At 35.1% G+C, this 21,946-nt stretch overlaps 1 long non-coding RNA gene across 1 annotated transcript; it reads left to right on the plus strand.

Moving 5' to 3' along the window:
• Window positions 1-380: 380 nt before the first annotated feature.
• LOC143661624 (uncharacterized) lies at window positions 381-8,067 on the plus strand. The gene is made up of 4 exons (XR_013164742.1): window positions 381-494; window positions 4,779-4,814; window positions 7,010-7,092; window positions 7,582-8,067. It is a non-coding gene; the product is annotated as an uncharacterized LOC143661624 (long non-coding RNA).
• The last annotated feature ends 13,879 nt before the right edge of the window (window positions 8,068-21,946 follow it).

Raw genomic sequence — 21,946 nt, forward strand, 5'->3', positions numbered from 1 at the left:
GGGATATGGATTCTTTGTGGAAGAAAAGAAAATGTCTTCATATAGATTATGTTGGTAAAGTTATGGCTATTTATTAGGTTGGATTGTATGATGTGTAAATAAAACTGTTTAAAAAGGAACAGAGAGAAACAAGAACTAGAGAAACTGTGGAGAAAGAGATGTACCTATTTATTGTTGTTAGGGTAGCCTGCACCCCCCGCCCCCACGTGGGCAACATGGTGGTTCCACAGGAGGCTAGGGGTAGCATTGCAACCACCCTATGATCCTGCAACCATTTGCTAGGTATATATCTGGAGGAAATGAGAGTGGGGGCACAAATGGACATTTTCACACTGATGTTTATGACAGCAGTATCTATGACTCACAATAGATGGAGGTTGCCTAAGGGTACAAAGACTGAGGGAAGGAAGGGGAGACTGTGGTATATACATACAACATACTACTGAGCAACTAGTGGCTGCAAGAAGGAATGAAGTTGTGAGGCATACAACTAGGTAAATGAAACTTGAGGACAGTATGATGAATGAAATGACAGAAACTCAAAAACAAATATTATCCTGCCTCACTCGTATGGGCTAACTATAATGTATAAACTCGGTGAATTGAAGTGGAGAGCATGAGTTATTAGATTGGGGTCTATTGTAAATTGTCTTAGATTGTTAGCTCTTATAGCAGTCACATATACTCAGGAGTGTAACTGTTATTTCTAAATTCTGAGATACTAAGCTATTTGCATATAACCTGGGTGTTCCCTGAAATTTTGGTTTTGACACCTGAGACTTTGGGCTACAGCACTGAAACTATGAAAATCAACATTACCCCATAAAACAACTGTTTAAAAAATTGAAAAAGTAATCATACTTTGACTAGAGATATGAATGAAGCTGATCTGGATAGGACTAAGGTAAATCAGAAAACAGGGTAAAGGATGATATGGTCCATATTTTAAAACTTTAACTTCTGTGTGAGACCAAAGGAAGAGATGTTTATTTGGTGAAAAATTTATATTTTGGGTAGAGTATTATCTAGTCCAACTTGTATGGTCAGTTTATTTGAATACCATGATTATATAGAATCTTAACTAGGGAGTGAGATTTTGCTGGTGTGTGATGGTCAGTGTGTGCCCCTTATATCCCAGAGTAATTTGTGCAGAAAATAAAAAAGGTATTTGCAAAATAACCTTTGGGGACTGGGGAGAAAGGAGGAAATATTCAACATTCCCATTTGGAGAATTCTTTATAGTCTCACGAGCAGTGGGGATAACCAATTCTATAGGATGAGAGATCTAAGGGTTCACTTTATGAAACTTATTCTTGCAAAGGAGAAGCTGTGCCTACTTATAATTATGTCTAAGAGACATCCCCAGAGAATCTTTACTATTGTTCAGATATGGCCTCTCTCTCTCTAAGCCAACTCAGCAGCTGAACTCACTGCCCTCCTCCCTATGTGGGACATGATCCCCAGGGGTTGTAAGTCTCCCCGAAAATGTGAGACAGGATTCCCAGGGTGGGCTGGGACCTGGCCAAAAGGAGAGAAGAGAAAAATGAGACAAAATAAAGTTTCAGTGGCTGAGAGATTTCAAACAGAGTCAAAAGGTTATCCTAGGCATTATTCTTATACATTATACAGATGTCCCTTTTTAGTTTATGGTGTATTGAAGTGGCTGGAGGGAAGTACTTGAATCTATTGAGCTGTGTTCCAAAACAATTGTATAAGTGCATAGCTTTTAAAATGTAACGCTGTGATTGTAAATACCTTGCATCTGATGCTCCCTTTATCCAGGGTATGGATATATGAGTAAAAGAAATAAGGATGAAAAATAAATTAATATAGGGGAGATAAAGAATAAAAAAAAATGGATACATTGAAATACTAGTGGCCAATTAGAAGGAGGGGTACAGCTATGGTATGCATGAGTTTTTTCTTTTTATTTCTTTCTCTGGAGTAGTACAAATGTTCTGAAAATGATCATGGTGATGAATACATACATACATGATGATATTGTGAGTCATCGATTGTATACTATGGATGGATCTATCTGTGTGAAGATTTCTCAATAAAAATATTTTTAAAAAATCAATGATTCTACTCAGGAACTTTCACAGGATATATGATTACCTGGTAAATGTTGTCAAAAGCAATATTTTAGTTTGTTAAAGCTGCCAAAATTCAATATACCGTTAACAAAAGGGCCTTTAAAAAGGGAAATTATTAAGTTGCAAGATTACATTTCTGAGACCATAGAAGTGTCCAAACTGGGGCATCCAAAGATACCTTAACTCCAAAGAAAAGAGCCAACGATGTTTGGGGTTACTCTGTCAGCTGGAAAGACACCTGGCCTCATTTCATAAGGCTTTCCCTGGGGTGTTTTCCTTCTACGGCTTCATTGATCTCTGGCTATATGGGTCCAACTTGAGTGGGTGGAGACACATCTCCATGGAAACCATCAAAAGATCTCACCCAGCTATACTGAACGAGGATTAAAGAACATGACTTTTCAGGGGTACACATCAGTTTCAAACAGGCACAAGTAGTATCCTCACCATAGAGACAGTGCACTCAACCAACCTGATGTCAAAGCTTCATGGTGGTGGTAACACACAGGGCAGTCAACTGTTAGGGGGAACTGAACTGTGTTCCCCAGTTTGGACATGGTCTTGGTCTTGATCTACATTTAGGATCCCCTAAAACATTACTTCAGTTTAATTGTGGCCTGAATAAGGTTGGTCTTTAATCTGGATTGCTGGAGTCCTTTATAAATTGAATAAACTATAGACATAGAGAGAGAGAGAGAGATCGAGGGAAAGAAGCCAGAAGTCAGCATGCTGGGGGCTTGGGGAGCAGAGGCTGGGGAATGGGATCACCTTGTCCATTGCTGTGTGACAGCAGAGCCAAAGAGCAAGAACCTCTGGCAGTCAGTTCCAGAACACCTCGTCTTCAAAGTGAAACCATCACCTTACTAATGCCAAGATTTTGGACTTTTGCTAGCCTCACAGCTATGAGCCAATAAATTCCTGTTGTTTAAGCCAATCCATTGTATGGTGTTTGTTTTAGCAGCTGGGAATCTAAGACAATTATCATGAATAAAAATTCTGCAAATCTTTCTTTGAATGTTTGTAAAATCTCTGTTGGGTTGCCATTTGAGCTATTAACTACCATGCCCAATGTACACTATTCAAGCGATTTAATCATTAGCTCGCTGCTTGAAATCTGGGCATCTTGAACCAAAGAAAATATTCTTTTCCTTGACTCCAGTGACACTAAAACAGACACAGGAACACATCCTGCACCCTTTTCCTCTCATCCTCATGACCCTCATTCCTGAGTCATAACTGCCCTACTCCCTTACCTCTGCTTTGTAAATATAATAGTCCAAAGTATGGTATTTTTTTTTTTTTTAACATGGACAGGCACTGGGAATCGAACCCAGGTCCTCGGGCATGGCAGGCAAGCATTCTTACCTGCTGAGCCACCGTGGCCCGCCCAAAAGTATGGTATTTTATAAGAAGAAAAAGTAAGAAATATTGGATACTTTCAGGTTTTTCAGATAGGTAAAAGTCAAGTCACAGCATTTTAAAGAGATACACAAATAACTTTATGGCTGATAAAAGTTGAAAATCTTAGCCCCCATAACTTGTAGATATATGAACTGTGGAAAGTTACTTGATACTCCTCCTTAAACACTGAATTTTATTTTCCATAAAATGGAGCAATAATTTCTATCTCATATATTAGTTGTAATTAATAATATTAGTTTTATATTAATAACACAAATATATGGATGTATATAATTTTGATAAATGCCTTTTTCGATAAGGAAGTTTACTTCTAGTACAAGTTAGAAAGTATAGCTATTTATTTCTCTAGGATTGGGACACAGAAAAAATTTACACAGAAATCCACCTATTTAATGTGTTTTCAATTCCAATTATATATAGATAGTCACAACATTGAACTGTAAATGGCCAAGTCACATGTGAAAATGTCCAACACACTAGTCATTAAATTAATGCAGATTAATCTCCAAATGGATTATATATTTAAGTGTAGTATTTAATATTATTGAGTGTACCGGGAAATTGGCTATTTCATTTTTTCCTAGGTAGTGTTAGGTGGTGGCAGCTTTCTATAAAGCAATAGACATTGAGTGCTTGTAAAATGCCATTTTTAATTTACTATCTCCACTTCTAGAAATGTATTACCAGATAAAAATATGTTCATACAAAATATTATGCAATACAATTTAAAACAAAATGAACAGCAAATGAATGAAAGATAGTACTGATTGATTAAATGACTATGTTACCAAAAAATCAGACATTTAAAATAATATCATGGAATCACTTACTGTGATTCTGGAAAATAGTTGTTTTCTATCCTTAAATGGAAAATGTCAGTTATAAGAGGCAAGTTTCAGATGATCCCATTTTATCACATATACAATAAATTTCTCTAAATATTTTCTATTAGAACATATATTGTGTCTGAAATAAGAAAAAAACAATATGGTTTAAAAAATGTAACAAAAATTCCAGCTCAGCATTTCCTTTTATATATGTCTGTTTACAACCAAACTTCCTTCTATTATGATAGTCCAGTCATTCATTTGTCAACATATATATTGCTAAATTTTATTTTAATAATTTATTTTGCATGCCTATCTTCCCCATATGTTTATATTACCTGTATACCAGTTAAACATGACATATAAGAGAAGGTTGGCTTAGCCCAAAACCTTTTCCTTCATCCCTCATTTGCATTTGTGGTTTCTTATGTAGGCATGGATGGTGATACCACCAGGGAAAGAAGAAAAGGTAAGAGAAGTTTCCATTTTTTCAGGAAAGATGCGTTTAGCTTTGGAAATGCAAAGTTGAAAAGCTTTATGTTAGCAGATCAATCAGGTTCACTTAGGCACTTCTAGGGGCAATATGTGGTAGTTAGAAGCATATAATTTGTATAAGAGAACATGAGGAATGAGTAGAGAAGTTGGTCAGGTATGTAGCCCTGAACGTCATCAGCATGTATGGGGTATAATAAAGATGAGTCCAAGAAATGGTTTGTTAAGGGACCATCTGAGAGACAAAGTGAAAATTGGAGATATTTGTGTCCAAAATTAAAAGAGGGCTCTGTAGCCCTTGTCAAATGCAGGATTTTATTATCTGGCCAGTTAGGACAAGGAATGCTTCTGCCAGGAATGAGAAAATATTAGCACCTGCTAAATTCTGAGATTTCTGTGTGCTACAGCAGTTAACCCTCACAACTGCAGTGTAGATGAGCTTCGGAGTCAGACAGACCTAGGTTTAGACACAGATATGTCACATACACAGTGAATGATCTGACATAAAAGTGGAAAATAATAATGATAGTGATAATCACAATAATAATAATAATGAACATACTGAACATACTGAATACTTCCTACTATGTTGTCTAATTCCATAGCCATTATGTCATGCAGCTATTCTCAGTACCCATATTTATAAATGAAAAACACTTACCCAAGTGGATTACAAAAGTTGTTCAAGCTTACACGATGGATCTGGCATTTGAATCCAGACACTCCTGCCCTATAACCTGTGAATTAGATTGTCTACCTTTATAAGTTAACTCCTTAAATTATCTTCTTTTTTCTCTTGTAGATACTTACAATACATACCTCAAAAGTTTTTTCAGGAGGATTAAATGTAACTATAAATAAAGTGATAAGCATAATGCCTGGCACAAAGTAAGACCTCAATAAATGTTAGCTCTGATTCTTTTGTAAGTGAAAATACTGTGGCTCAGAAAGAGAAAGAAACTCCCTCAAGGTCATACAGGTACGAAGTAAAAGAATTAGGGATTCAAAACTCTGTCCCTCTAACCCCAAGCCTATGCTTTGCCACCACAGCTTGCTGTCTCAGATGAGTGAGATAAATTGAATCTTGATTAATAAATGAAACAATGCACTTGCTTTTATCATTCTGTCACTTTGGGAAAGTATTTCCACCAGTTATCTTGTGGGAAGGACAGTGAAATCAACAGGACCTTATGTCTTAACAATTGCTTCTCCATCTGGCATGACTGAGTAAGGATGCAAGGCTTAGGAGGAAAATCAATTCTCTATCAGCTGTCGCCTTTCTTTTCTCCTTACTGACATTTTACAACATCTGCTGCTGCTGTTTCTTCCACGTCTATGGTTCTTAATCAGTTTTTTCCAGCTTAAAATTACTTTATTTCCTCTAAGGGTGTCCTTCTTACTCAGTATGGTACATAAGGCAGTACATGATACCCCGCCATGCTCTGCTTTGATCCCTGGTAAGTGGACAAAGGCAGAAGTGATGAAGCACATTGTGAGACAGGATTTCAGAAGCTCTCTTTAGCCTCCTCTGTACCAGGTCTGAATAGCTCAGAACCCTGTAGGAAAAGATGTGTGATCCTGGAGACTAGGAATAGGAGTCATTAGGGCTTGAATCTAATAGTGTATCTATTCCATGTGGAAGGCTGAAGAATACAACAAAGGAAACTGAGAGTAGCCTTCCCAATCTATAAACTGCCATCTCTGGCTAGGTATGGGCACTGAGCAAAAGAACAAGAAACAACTACCCAATTACATGGGCTGGTGTCATAAAATAGGCAGCATTAAATGGTACTGTGTAGGAGGTGTGTAATTTTCACATTTAGGACAGAGACTCCTATGGGGAAAAAATGAAATTTAACATCTGCATATATATGTGCATGAGACAGAGAAATATCCAAATTGCATTTAGCTATTTAATATGTCTTCCTCATGAGACCATACATTACATGATGCAGAGACTTTTGTAACAGGTCTTGATTACTGCTCTTTTTGCAAGCAAATGTTTACTGAATGAATGAATAACTTGCTAAATGAGTGCATGAGAAAAAAAAGAAGACTGGAATTAAAGAGAAGAAGTGCATCTTTATGAAATCAGTAGATGATAGAAAGGAGGAGGGAAAAATGCTGTGGGTAAAACCTAAGGGTTCGCTGTGTTTTTCATGTTTGATACAGGCTTGCTTTCTTTAGAGACCCTTGGTGAAGCAACCAAGGAGAAGGGGCCAAGAGAGAATGCCCATGCTTCATCAATTACTCAGGTATAGAAGATATCTGTGGGTTAAATGAAACACGCCTGGTCTGTCCTAAACCCTCTCCCTAGAGAAGCAGAAGGCACGATCCCCAGAAACCTGTGCACTTCTCAAATAAGCCTCTATTTCCATGGCACTGCAGTTGTTTACTTATATGCCTGCCTCTCTTATTAGACTTTAAACTTCTGGAGCCATGATACTATGTAATTTATTTGCCTCGGATTCCTGAAGACCTGTCATAAGGCAGACACTCAATCCACCAATCAATGTGAAGAACAACAAAATGCAAATGGCTTTGTTTAGTTTGTCAAGCACATTTTTCTGAAAATATTTACTGAGCAAAGATTATTAAAGCACAGGAAGAAACACTTAAGTGCTCATTATAATTAGATATGGATTAGTTTCCTACTCAGCCCCATATATTATACAAGAAATTCTATTCACATGTGGTTCTTAATCCTCATGATAAGAGGAAATAATTGCTGTTTCATTTTGCAGATAAAAGAAACGGGCTCAGGAAGAATAACACACTAAAGATTTTAATACTCAAGATGCAGAGCAAAGATGCAAACCACCTTTGTCCATTAAGATCCATTAGCAATAGAAATGAGTCTCATGCATAGGCAAAGCTATTCAGTTAGCCACAAAAATAATCATTATATCCCTTTTGCTTGTTAGTATCATGCTTGCCACTACTACTAAAAAATTTTAAAAAATATTCACTCTTGAGCAATAGTGAGAAATATAATAGGTAATAATCAGAATAATAATCAAAAATAGTATCACCAGCTAATGAAGAAGCAACTGCCACCATTCTCCAAGAGGCAAACTAGGCAAAACTCTGCATAGAAGGATTGACAAGCAAATGCTGGGCAAACAGCTGCCATGGGCGCACATGGTCCACTCCCTTGGGTAATGTCATGAAATTTCAATGATATCTCTGCATCTAGGGCAGAAAAAAATGTCATCTGGAAATAAAATGTTAACCTTATTTGAATTCAAATGTGAGTGTGTTTATACATTCTCCACTCTTGGTTATGTCATTGGGAGCTTAGTATGTGAGCCAATATATATTTTTTGGTCTTGCAAGCCATATTGGATCAAGGACCTATGACCCTGGAAATTTTAAAACCATATTTTAAAGTTATTGACATGTGAGAACTATTCTATTTGCCCAGAGAATATTTCTGTTACAAGAATAATAGTAAATCAGTGAGAGAAAACAAATTCTCTTTTCTCTAGAAAAAACAACTACAAGCCAAGAAAACACATTTTGCCATGAGTTAATTTAACAAATTCTTATGCAAAAGGTGATGGTGTAACTTTCATATATATATATATATATATATATATATATATATATATTTTTTTTTTTTTTTTGAATTTGTATGAAGTTTAATAGGTATGTTTAGCCTTCACGTGGAAGCTCACCCAATATGTAGGATTCTTGGACCATCTCTATATTCACTCTTCCTTCTCCCACCTTGACCATCACACTATCAGCAAAAGAACAGAGGGGCTAAAAAGTGGGCCACTGTGGGGTGCGAGGGTAGTTCAGTGGTAAAATTCTTGCCTGCCATACAGGAGACTCAGGTTCGATTCCCAAACCATGTACCTCCCAAAACAAACACACAAGCCAACAACAACAACAACCAAAATTCAACAAATGGTGCCGCAATACTGGGATACTGACACAGAAAAAGAATGAAATGTGACCCTTGCCACACAGCATACCAAAGAATAAAAAAGTGGACCCACAGAGATGGAGTAGTAAACAGAAGGGGGAAACAGAATGCAAGCAGGGATGCAGGAGCTTGTTTTAGTGCCTGGGGAAATGATTCAGTAGAGAAGAGTGGACCAATGCAGAAACTGAAGGAGTAAAGGGTCTACAGAAAATAAACCTGGGATGAACTCTGGAGCAATAGTGAACAGATTAGCCTTTCTTAGGAGTAAGCACAGGCCTTTTTTCCAATTTAATAGGAGAAAACTAGACATGGCTGCAATAGCAAGAAAATTTAATATTTTAGACCTGAGAAGATGGTCAGGAAAACTGAAGACAGACCAGACATTAGAGGCTATTAAGTTACAAATTAATTTATTTCACTAGGTTTAATAATTAGTTGTTTAAAAAAGCAATTAATAATTATTTTAAATAAGACCTTATCTATTAAATATCCACTGTATAAATCACACACATTTTCTGGATAATAGGAAATGATGTCTGGAATTTGCTTTAAAATATTCCAGAATTTTCTATGCTGCCAAAATTTAGGGAATATGCTAACCATGAAACTGAAATGTAGAAGAAGATAGATCCAAAGGGCTAATTTGCAGGATTTTGACTTCATCTCATGTGGTAGTCTCTTAATATTTACAATCTTGTGACATCTCCTACTAGTACTAGTATTGGTCTGTGACCAATAGCATATGGCAGAAATGATGGTATGTTGTTTCTGAGATGAGGACATAAAGTCATTTATATATTGTGAGAATATGAAGTCTTGCTTGTTGTGCATGCATACTCTCTCTCAGATCATGTGATTTGGGGAAAGCCAGTTGGTATGCAGCATATAGCTGCTTCTGCACACATGGCAAGGAATTTTAGTCTCTGATAACCACACAGAAACTGAGTCCTTCCAAAAACCATGTGAGTGGGAGTGATGAAGATCCTCCAACCCCCAGCTTCATTGCAGCCTCCATCAAAGACCTGAAGCCAGAATTACCCAGCTATGCCATTTTCTGATTCTTGATCCACAGCCACTGTGAAAAAAAATAGGTTTGCTATTTTTAATTGCCAATATATTAGTTACCTACAGCAGAAGGTAACTAATATACTTTTTAAATTATAGCAGAGCCATTAAATAAAATCTTGAGTGCAATATTACCAGGCTTACATTTTGCTATATAGAACTGATTGTGGATGCTGGCAAGAAATTCTTTGCTATGGCCTAAAACAAAATGAAGGCACACTATGTATTTTTGGGTAGGAGCAAGTGGACATTTTTGAGAATCAACTTTAAAATCAGTCACCAAACTTGATAACTGAAACCAACAAGTTTCAACTATTTTTCTGTAGCACGTATATTGAATAAATACTCACTTGTAGGGCACACTTTTATAGTAAACATGGTGTCATTGGAAATTCTAAACCATGAGCTATAATTTCAAGCATTTCCCTTCCATTCCAGGAACTATAATATAATACAAGCAAGTAAAAACTGGGTTATTTTAGAAATAAATTTGAGTCAAGTCTTATGTGTTTAATTAAATATTGTGTGAAATGCAGCATTTAAATCCTTCCAGTAAAAGTTTATCAATAATTTTATAGCTGTTTGTGATCTTCAATTGAAAAACACTGTCCTGAGACTGAGTTATTCTAATTTATCAGTGTGCTTGTCTAATCTGTGAGTTATAACATTATAACATCAATTCAGAGATTTGAACTCCACTATCTGTGAATTGACAAATGGCAACTGATAACTTCTCAAAATATTTTACTAAATTAATCATTTAATATATGGAATTTGTGGTCTCCTTTGAAATTTAACCTTGCTATTACATGTGTAGTCTTTCTTTGATAAATTTTAAATAATTTAAGCAAATTCAGTAGTCAAGAAACCTGAAGTATGAAAAGACTTCCAAAAGAACGAAGAAAGAAATTTCTTTAGTTCCACCAACACAGGACTCATTACTTATGAGGAAATTGGACTGTATCACTACTTATGAAGAATTAACTTGGCTATCTCCTACTCCAACTTTACGAATTCAAATCTACTGAGTGAACTAAGTACATATTTAAAATGTTTACTTAAAAATGAGCTTTCATATGATGTTTGAATCTTAACCCTGGATTATGCTTGAATTTACAGCTTGTCTCTTGGATTGTCTTGTAAGGCATCTGAAGCACTTTAAGAAAAAAAAACAATATATCTTCCATGCTTAGTAATGATTTGAATGGATGTACAAATGAATAAATAGCCTTCCTTGTTTGTAAAGGCCCAGGATTAAAGTTGGAAATTATCTGCTACAACCCTATATCTGTAAATTTCAGAGTCCATGTTTTCAGGCCTGAGTCTCAAATTTCTCACTTATAAAATGGGGAAATGGTGCTACCCACCTCACTCTTAGCTTCATTTGAAGATAAGCAGCCTGGTAGAATGAAATGTTTTAATAATGGCGATGCCACTTAGACATCAACTCGTTAATATTGAAGCACAATGAAATAAATAGCTTAAAGGCTGCGTTTAATGTATTTCTTTGATAAAAAAACTTGGTGTCCATAATAAGAGAAAATTGCTTGACTTTCCATAAGCACTATGTTGTTTTGCTATCTGTACCTCAAGCCTGAAATACTGTTCATTGCATTAGCATCTTGAGTTTCCATGACCAGCACTTTTCAACTCTATTTCTTTTCTATCTAGAATAGGATGATTACATTTCAGATTGCTCTTTACCCAGAGGTTATGGCTACTTTGGTTCTTATTCAGAATTTCTGTAGCCATGGCTTCATGCCAATAAGTCTAAATTTCTCAACTTCTTTAATTATGCTTTTATTTTCATAAGAGGCCATTTTTGAGACTAAGGAACTGCAGTGTGTTTAATATAAACACCATAGACTAAAACTTAAAGAAATAGAAATGCATAAAATTAGATGTCTTTCATACAACAGTCATGAAACTTAATTATTTATCTCTTTTCATCAAAAGACTTAATTGTCTCTATCAAAACTATTTCTGATTAGACTATCAGAATCCACCGGGTACAGTATAATGTGTAACTCTCAAAAAGTATTGGAGTGATTTATGTCACATTCTGAGACTTAGGTTCATAGTCAATTATGATCTTAAGTCATAAAAAAAGCTACCTCCCCATTTAACTTTAAGAAAATATTTACGAGTGTTCTCTTCATAACGTTAACATTCTGAGCTTTTTACATTATTGTCTATTTTGTTTCCTCTGCCTGACTTTAAGATTTTGTCTATGCCTTTGTATTTAGCAGTTTTAATATCATTATCTTTATTTATTTGCTTTGATTTATTCCACTTAAGCTCTGCAGTATTTCTTGAATCTGGATTCATATCTTCAATCCAGAAATCCAACACATTTTAAAATCCATAGGCAATATATCTTCAAAGATACATATATATATATATATATATATATATATATATATATATATATATATATATATATAATTTACAGACAATATATCTTCAAAAATTGTTTCTTCTTCCCCACTCTCTCTCCTCTCATTTTGGGATTCCAATGACACATCTCTGTGATTTTAAAAATCTTTTCTTAAGGTCTTATATGCCCCTTTTTTGGTGTATTTTTCACTTTACTATCCCTTTATACTTCAGTTCTAGATATTTTCTTCTGACCTCTTTTCCAGTTTCCAAATTCTTTTTTAGTTACGTCTTGAATCCTTAACTTGTCATTGCATATTCTCTTAATTCTAGGAATTCTTTTGGACTCTTTTTTAGACTCATCCCACTTTCTAAGCAACTTTTGTATCTTGGCTTTTAATTCTTTGAACATAAAAAGCACTTGTTTTTCTTCATTTCCCAATATTTGGATTTCCTGTAAGCCTTTTTTTTTTCTTGTTTTTTAATTAAATTTTTAGTCTTCAATCAAACTGTACTTTTGTAGGTGCCACGGGAGGTTCTGAATTGAAATTTGTTTTCCATCAGCTCCCAGATCTAATGAAAGCTTTAATTAGCTTCTTGACTTCATGGCTACCATCTTCAGTATGAGCAATTGTCTCAGTAAGAAAGGTAAGTGTCAGATCACTTATTAGAGGGTCCTTCCCTGTGCAGCTTGTGGCACAGTTCTTCACTGATCAAGGTAGAGCTCCAGTGCTTTCAAACATGGGTTTCAATTTCATTCTAAATTTCCTAGTTGTTCTTATCTGAAAGTTTGTCCCAAACAACCTAGTTTGCTCTTGCCATAAACAGAATCCCCCTCTGTATCATTTAAACAGTTGATCTGGCAGCATCCAAATATGACAGAAAATGACTCTACAGTTCCATTTTAATACATGATACCAAAAGATAACAATTTTAATAGGAAGAATAAATTTGCAAAAGCAGCGTGCTCTTTTTCTGTCCTAATGTTAGCTCTTTATTTAATTAGAGTATTTTAAATTCGTGTGGCATTTTACATTTAGTGTGTCTCCTAGAAGCTAATACCTGACTTTTGACAAAGTCAGCCCATTTTTTAAAATAATTTGGAACCTAATAACATGGAGTTAGTTTTAAATAGTTATAGAAAAATAGCGAAGTTGGTTTAAGTTTGTCATATCAAATAACAATCTATAAATTATTGCTTGCTAGGTGGCCAAAATATAAGAGAAAATACTGGAAACACAATATTCAATTAATTTCATCTGCAAATCCAGGATAAATTTCTTTCTATTCAGGCTATGGATTGACAATTTTGACTACTGATTTAAATACCAACTTCCAGACAACAAAAGTCAATCTGTTTACTTTACTCAATTATTTTGCTAAATCTTTGAGTATGCAACAAGCAATTAAACATTTGGAAGTTAAAGGAAGGCGCTCCCAAACAAATAAACGCATACATATGCTCCCAAATGAAGTTTCTAAATTAGAGAAAGGTACAAATCCAAAATATATTATTTGAAAGAGAAACAGAAATGGACTGCATTGACAGCCTTGTTGAGCCAGTTTTTAATTCCTAAATGTGTAACCTGAAAAATAAAGATACCTTGTAAAAGCTGCTTTTATGGCCATGTATCAGCAGCAATCAATGATTAATTACAGACATCATTAGCATTCAGAACTCAATCCACATTTTTTTAAATGCAAATATTTTCAAAGTTTATGCAGAAAATGTCCTTATATCTGTGACATAATCACATTGGGGCACCTTGCATTTTCCAAATGTGGTTGTAAAACTCCCTCGCATTCCATTTCCTTCCATAAGGTGACCTTACACTTTCCCCATCCAGTGGGTATTTCTATCTGCACTCCCTAGAACCTAAGTGTTGTGAAGTAACCTTGAACTGTTCTGAAAGCATGTGTTCCTGCCTTCTGAAAACACAGTAGCGATGCTGTGAAACCCTAAGCCATGTGGAAAGGCTTACCCAGCCTACCTCGAGGAGATCTCAACTGTAGTCAGAACCTTGGACATGCAGGTCAGCGGAGCCTTCATATCACTCCAGACCCAGCTTCCATCCTACTGCAATCAGTCAGGTAGCCCACAAGCCCCAAAAAGAAAATAATTAATTGATTTTGAGTCATTACATTTTGGGCATGTTTTCTTTGCCACAGTAATCACTCCAACACAAGTCAAATACAGATTGACAATAGCTTTATGAGGTAATAATTTGTTGCAAAAAGTAACTAAATCTACTGACCCTAAATATTGCCTCTGTCTTCTTGCATTTCTACTCTGAGAGATTTAAGTCAGTAAGACATCATCACTCTATAGTACCTTAGTTTACATATAAGAAAATTAAGTAGTATACAGAAAAAAAAATGACTTGAATGCCTTGTCTAGGTTCTCACCAAAGGCAGTTCAAAAATTTAGATAAGAATCTAGATCTTCTGCCACCATCTTCAGTGTATGAACATGGGTCCTTCCCTGCCACACACACGATGAACTATTTCCAGACTTTATGGCTGTTATCAAATTTCTTCCCCTCTCTTTCTCCATCTCTTACCCTTTTTAATTGTTTTTAGCTTATGCTATACCATAACAGATAAGGATTCTTTCCCCTCCCCTTACATGTGGGCTGGATTTAATGATTCATTTCTGATGAATAGAATAAGAAAAAGTGACCATGTGACTTCAGAGAGAAGGCTATAAAAAGGCGTTGTGGCATTTGTCTTGGTCAAGAAAACTGACTTCAGTGTCTTCAGGACAGACTTAGATATGCCTGAGGAAAAGTCCATATGGCAAAAAATTGGACCAGCCAGGAGCCATGTCAGTGAGCCATTTGGAAGCAAATTTTCCATTCCCAGTGAAACCTTCAGATGCCTGCAATCCCAAAGGGCATTTTTTTTTTTTTACATTTGACTGTGTAAATTTAATAATTTCATTTTAAAAAGGATATCACAAACCAAATTAAAACGATGAAAATTTCCCCATTATATGAAAAAGGATTAATGCTCTTAATATAGAGAGTATTTTGATGAATTATGTTGGAATATACTCTAAAAGAAAATAGCTAATGAAATGATATAAAGGTACAACTTAAATATAATCAAACAGATGCAAATTAAAATGATATATTTTCACCTACCAAAATTAGAAAAATGAACAAAAAGAAGAATATTCAATAATTAGTGAGGATAAATAAAATGTAATACCCTATGCTTCTGCTGCAAATAATAAATGGTACAAATATTTGCAGGCAAAATTACGACACCTATCAAATGCCTTAAAAACATTTCAGTCCTTTTGATATAGAAATTTCACTTTGAGATAACTACTAAAGGAAACAATCAGATAGGTGTACAAAGATTCATAGTGGCATTAGTTTAATAGCAAATAAATAAGATAAATCTAAAACAGAAAATTTACATACCCAAAAAGAGCTCATTAGCCAAATGGCCAAATGCTATTCACAAATTACCAAATACAGTTGCTAGAAGTTATTAATTTGAAGATTTAGTTGTAAAATAAAATTACTCATAAATGAGCTGTTTACAAAACAAAATATACCAAATAACATCAATATTTCAAAATAAATATATACACATATGCATAAAAGACAAAATTCAAAACAATTTCAAATAGTTTTAACTACATCAGTATGAAAATAAGATTTATGTAGATATATTTTTTTTCAACTTTCGATCGTTCTTTTCTTTGTGTATACAATCAGTAATTCACCATGCCATCACAGAGTTGCATACTCATCATCACGATCAGTTTGCCTCTGCTCAGGAAATGAAATGAAATGAAAACAGGAAAACATTTCGCTATACCATATCCCTGACCGCTCCCTGTCGGGGATCACTGGCATTTCCAACTAAATTTAGTTTGTCATTTGTTCCCCCCAAAAGGGCATTTTATATGAAGTCACGCAAGAGATCTGAACTAGGGTTTTTACTCCCTGTTTTAAAAGGAAACTATACATGACTTTCTATATATTTTTCATAATATCAAGTCCTACATCCAGGCATTATATTATACCTATTCAATTCCTGCCTTATACATATTATTTGAGTTTCTATTATGAATATCACTATTACAATTCTGTATTTCTAACTGTGAATTTTTATCATGCAATATTGATATTCATAATAGAAACTCAAATAATATGTATGGGGCAGAAATTGATGACTTTACATTGAGCCAATGTTTCCTGCTATATATAGAGCCTGGATACATACCAAGTAGCCCATTTACGAAAGAAGAAGCACAGAGGTGGTGTTTTTCTTTTATGTGCACTCCTCACAGTTTAAGCTTGTCTAAATATTAATGAGTCTCTCCCACCTGAGTTCTTTACCTGCTTCTCCTTATGAATCCCTTCTGATACTTCATTTACTTTGTTTCTTTAATTTTTCCATGTCTATATCTCCTCCTCCAATTTCCTTAAGTTAGCATCACATCAGAGACATGAATCTCATATTCACTCATTCACTCACTCAAATATTTTCAGTCAACAGCACTTATGTAAGGCTTTATGTATAAATAATAGGTAGATAGGAAATGTCCCTTCACCTCAGGAAGCTCTCTTTCTAGAAAAGGGGACTGGCAAGTCAACAAAAAATTGTAATTCAGCATGATAAGGTCTATGATTAGTAAAGACATGAGTGAAACCCAAAGCAGAGATACCTAATCAAACTTCCATCATCATGGAAGGTTTCGGGAGGAAATTAGGCCAGAGCTGAATTGTAATAAGCATGTGGAACTGGCAAAGCACTTAAGTAGGCATATGCCTGTCTCAAGGCATTTCATTGGTGAGGAGATTACGTATATGGCAATGATCAAAGATCTACTCTGCTTCATTTTGCTACACTTATGATGTTTCTGAGGTAGGCAGGATGGAGGCAAGCCTTGGGTCAGTGTTTCTCAGACAGAAGAAGGAGCCATTTGGTCCCTCAAGAAAAACTTGGCAGCATCTAGAAATATTCTTGGATCATGACAATTGGGGACAAAGTTGCTGCTGGCATTTAAGCGTAGAGATCAAAGAGGCCACTGGACATTCTACTATGCAGAGGACAACCCCTCAAAACAAAGAATTATCCTCCCCCAAATATCTGTACACCAAAGTGAGAAATTCTGCTTAGGTGGTTCATAAGTTTGAAAAGTTCTGCTTTAGGTAAAGGGATCATTACAGACTTTAAGGCAATAGGATAACATGGTGAGATGTGGCTCTCTTCTGTCTTCCTACAGGCTATCCCAAGAGCTGGTGGGAAAAGAATAGGCACTGCATACCAATTCACCGAGCTTGCCACCTTTTAGAAGTATCTGAGGCTTGCTGAGACCTTTCTGCATGGAGGCAACCTTATATTCATAATTCTCTTGGATTCGTTTTTTGTTAATCTGGAGAAATGAGTTTCTTGATTAAGTGCAAGATCAAGTGTATCTTCTTCCTAAATTAATGGTTCTTTCGACCAGAGTATTCATTCATTTGTTAATACTCTGAAAATTAAAAGAAAATGTACATTTTTTCAGACTCCATAAATCATATAAACAGGATATTATATTCACCATTTAAATAGAGATAAATCATTATTTATCTGCAGTATTTTGGGTTTTTACTGGAAATACACACACACACACACACACACATATATATATATATATATATATATATATATATACATGTGCCCAGAACTTGGGTAACTCTGTCATTTCCTTGGAGTCTCAAACCACTGTTGTCCCTGCTTTACCCTAATTTTGATTAACAGTTGCTTATACAACTATGAAAACTTAGAATATCAACATCTTTTTTCCTGGAATCTATCCAACTATTACAATCATACTGGGCTTACCTAACTCAAAACCTATACTTTTGTGAGTACTTCCATCTTGACCAAAAAGTTCACATTAAATTTTCATGTTTAATATACCTAGAAATTAAATTAGCATTTTATTCTCCTGTCATTTTAGTATATAATTGCATTTAACACAATTAGCATGTGTCTGTATAAGGATATACATATATATGTATACATTATTCTATTTCATTTCATTACATACCTTTTTAGTTGTTAGTCTTGGAATTCCTAATGAATGAGGATTAAAATGAAAAGGTCAAGCATACACTATTAAATAAAGGAGTGGAATCTGTCTGCAAAAGCTACTGCGAAGATATGAATAGCATATTTGCACTGCCGGCAATATCAATTCAGGCTTTTCCCTTGAGAATCTAATTAAGGGTTGCAAATATATTTTAATTCTTATGCCAACTTGGTCCACTTGCTAACTGAATTTCCATCTAGGCTCAGTGGGGATGAGTAGGAAAGTCAATTAGTGACATCTTCCCTGGACACCAGTATGATGAACACAAGTGTGCCCTACATTTGCAAAATCATGGTTAGTCTATCATGTCATTGAAAACAGATCAAAAGATTATTTCAGTAAATATTTTAGTTCCAGTTAACCTGGGAAAAAAGAGCACGCATAGCTTCTGCATGTTTAGACACTTTATATATACATTATTTGCTTTAATATTCACAAAAATCCTTTAAGAGTCTTGACATCATTTGCATTTCAAAAATAAAGGAAACAGAACTTTGAAGAGTGGAATTTTCTCAACTGCTAAGTGGCAGGACTTGAATTCAAACCAAGGTTTGTTTGGCTGTGAAACTTCTGCTCTCCAGATGTTTACAGGGTTTTAGGAACCACAAATATTTGTTGGATTTATTTGGTTGAAAATGAGGTGAAACTCAAGATTACAGGCTCAGAAGAAAATGGCATGGAAAATATTAAGCATCTGCAATCATTGCCACAATCAATTTTAAAATATTATTATCCCCAGAAGAAACACCCTACCCATTAGCTAGCACCCACTTTCTCTCCAACCCTCCCAGCCCTCGGCAATCAATAACCTACTTTCTGACTTTATGTATGTATCTATTCTAAGCTTCTCATATGAAAGGACTCATATAACATGTGGCCAGTGTTACTAAATTATTTCACTCAGCATAATGTTTTCAAGCTTCGTTCATTTGTAGCATGTACCAGTACTTCATCACTTTTTATGGATGAATAATATTTCATTATATAGATATACCACATGTTTTTATCTATTTACCATAGATGGATATCTGGGTCAACACTTTTTGGATATTCTAAATAGTGGAATTGCAGATAATGTCATTCGCGTACATATGTATTATATGCCGTATGGCAGGCGTCGCATAACATTCTTTTTCCATGTATGTATCTGAAGCACTATTTGTTGAATTTTTTTGCTTGTTTGTTTGTTTTTGGGAAAGCGCATGGGCCTGTAAATGAACCCAGGTCTCCAGCATGGTAGGCAAAAATTCTACCACTGAATTACCTGTGTACCCCCTATATATACAGCTTTGTATGAACATATAGTTCCGATAGTCTTGGGCATAAACCTAGGAATAGAAATGATGGACCATAGTGTAACTTTCTATTTAACCTTTTGAAAAACTGACAGACTCTTTTTTAAATGTGTTAAACCATTTTACCTGTCCATTGGCAGTGTACGAGAGTTCCAATCTCTTCACTTTCTCATCAAAGCTATCACCTATCTTTTATGTTGTAGCCAACCTTAATTTATGTGAAGTGGTATCTCATTACAGTTTTAATTTGCACTTCCTCAATGGGTAATAGTAGTGAGCCATCATGTATTTATAGTTCATTTGTGTATCTTATTTGTGTTTAGTTTACTTTTGCATCTTATAAGATATACTGCACATAAAGTACGTAGGACAATATCTGGGGTATAGTAAACTTTCAATTGAAAAAAAAAACTACAGTAATTTTTCCTGTTTAATCCTCAGTAGTCACTTCAAGTCTTCAATTAGTTAATAAATTTTCAAAAGCATAGTTAGTTACATTTTCCTTTACTACCCAACAGGCTGAGAAAAAGCAGGAGCAGTCACTGCTCAAATCAGGTACAGCACTCTTTTCCACAATGACCTCCGAAAACTTCAACTCAACAAAAAAGATATTCCAAGTTAAAACTAGACCCCATGACTTTCAAGTTTTACTGTCCTACACAATCCATTCCCTCTTTGCTTCACAAGGAAAGAGATCTTGCTTTCCCTTTAAACTCCTTACAGAGCATGGACATTATATAATAGAGTACTGATTATCGTGTATTGATTGTTTAGTATATACTATAATATGGTACTGCGCCTTTTATTTTGACATTTGCAGTTAATATTTATTAAGAACCTAGAAAGTTGATATTATTATCCTCATTTTATACTTGATGAAATTGAGATTCAAGGATGTTAATTTAGTCCCTCAAATACACACATGCTTTAAATACCAGCCTTGGGGTTTGAACTGGGGTTATTTTTCTTCAAATCCTTTGCTTTGAACCATTTGTCATTAAACACATGCCCAGAGCTCCTAAGCTAGTTAGACTCTGCATGTTTCACTGTGCACCACAGAAGTGGAGATTTCCCCTCTTATTTCTCATATTGGGTCCCTATTAGTTACTATCTTACTTTCTTCTCTCTAAATATCCAAATTAACTATTTTAGCACAACATAAATTCAATCTCTCATATATTCTTCCCTAACAATATAATCCATAAAATCATAAAATCCATTCATTGCTAAAAAGCTTCATTGAGCCTTTTATTAGGTACCAGATGCTACTTAAATGTTCTCAACAAAAGGGCAAATAAAACATTATGACTGCTACAGTAGGGTAAGAGACAAGCATGGACAGAGTGTGCAAATAGAGATAATGTATTGATAAATAATAACGTGGAGTGTCAGGTCCATTCTAAGCTCCATGAAGGCAAGAAACTATGCCTGCTTTACTCAGCTTAGTCTACAAATGCGTACCCAGTGCCAGGCAGGCAGTGGTGGCAAAATAAACTGAATTGAGTAGACAAAGTCCACTGGTAAGAGTCGGGGACTGAGGCAGGTGAATTTGAATTCACTTCCAAAACCTATGTTTTGGGCTCTGAAAGATGAATTAAGGAAGGGCACACCAAGGAAAAAGCAAAAGCTCAAAGGAGTGAATGTGTCATCTCATGTGGATTTGAGTGGCACGGCAAAACGATTCTGGATGAAATAGCCAGAAACAGGGCTACAGAAAGTGTCCACCATGAGTTCAGGAAGGGCCTTGTATCAGTTTTTTGAGGGGTTGGGTTTTATCCTGAAGATAATAAGGAATTGCTGAAGTATTTTAAGCAGAAAACTCAGATACTTGTGTTTGAGCAAACTCTCCCAGCATTCCTTCAGAGGACAGAATAAAATTATCAGAGAATTCAGGTGAGGAATCTGAAGAGGATGTTTTTTAAGCCTTTAAATGGTTTAAAGCATTAAGTGGTTTAAACCATTTAAACGACTAAAACAAATAAAAGCCCAAATTAGATTGATGTAGTAAAGAATAACAAAAGACATTGACCCTTAGGCAGTATTCAAAGCAGGAAGGAATCTAGGTTTTTGGCTGACTTGTTCTTATTACTAACATTGCCAAGAAAGGTCATCTGAAGGAATTAGATATATTGTTTTTGTTTTGAGGGAAAGGGATTCATGTAAGGATAATAATCCTAGTTTTAGAGTTTGAGTTTGCGCTTCATGTGGAAAATTCAATTAGAAATACATAGTAGAACTTACTATTTTCCTAGTCAATCAATGCACAGATAAGTATTTTCAGCTTAAACTCATCCTCTTAAATATATTCTCAGCATAGTATACATTTTGTGATTGTAGATATTGAG

This window comes from Tamandua tetradactyla, chromosome 17 (assembly GCF_023851605.1).
Source record: "Tamandua tetradactyla isolate mTamTet1 chromosome 17, mTamTet1.pri, whole genome shotgun sequence".
NCBI classification, from domain to species: Eukaryota; Metazoa; Chordata; class Mammalia; order Pilosa; family Myrmecophagidae; genus Tamandua; species Tamandua tetradactyla.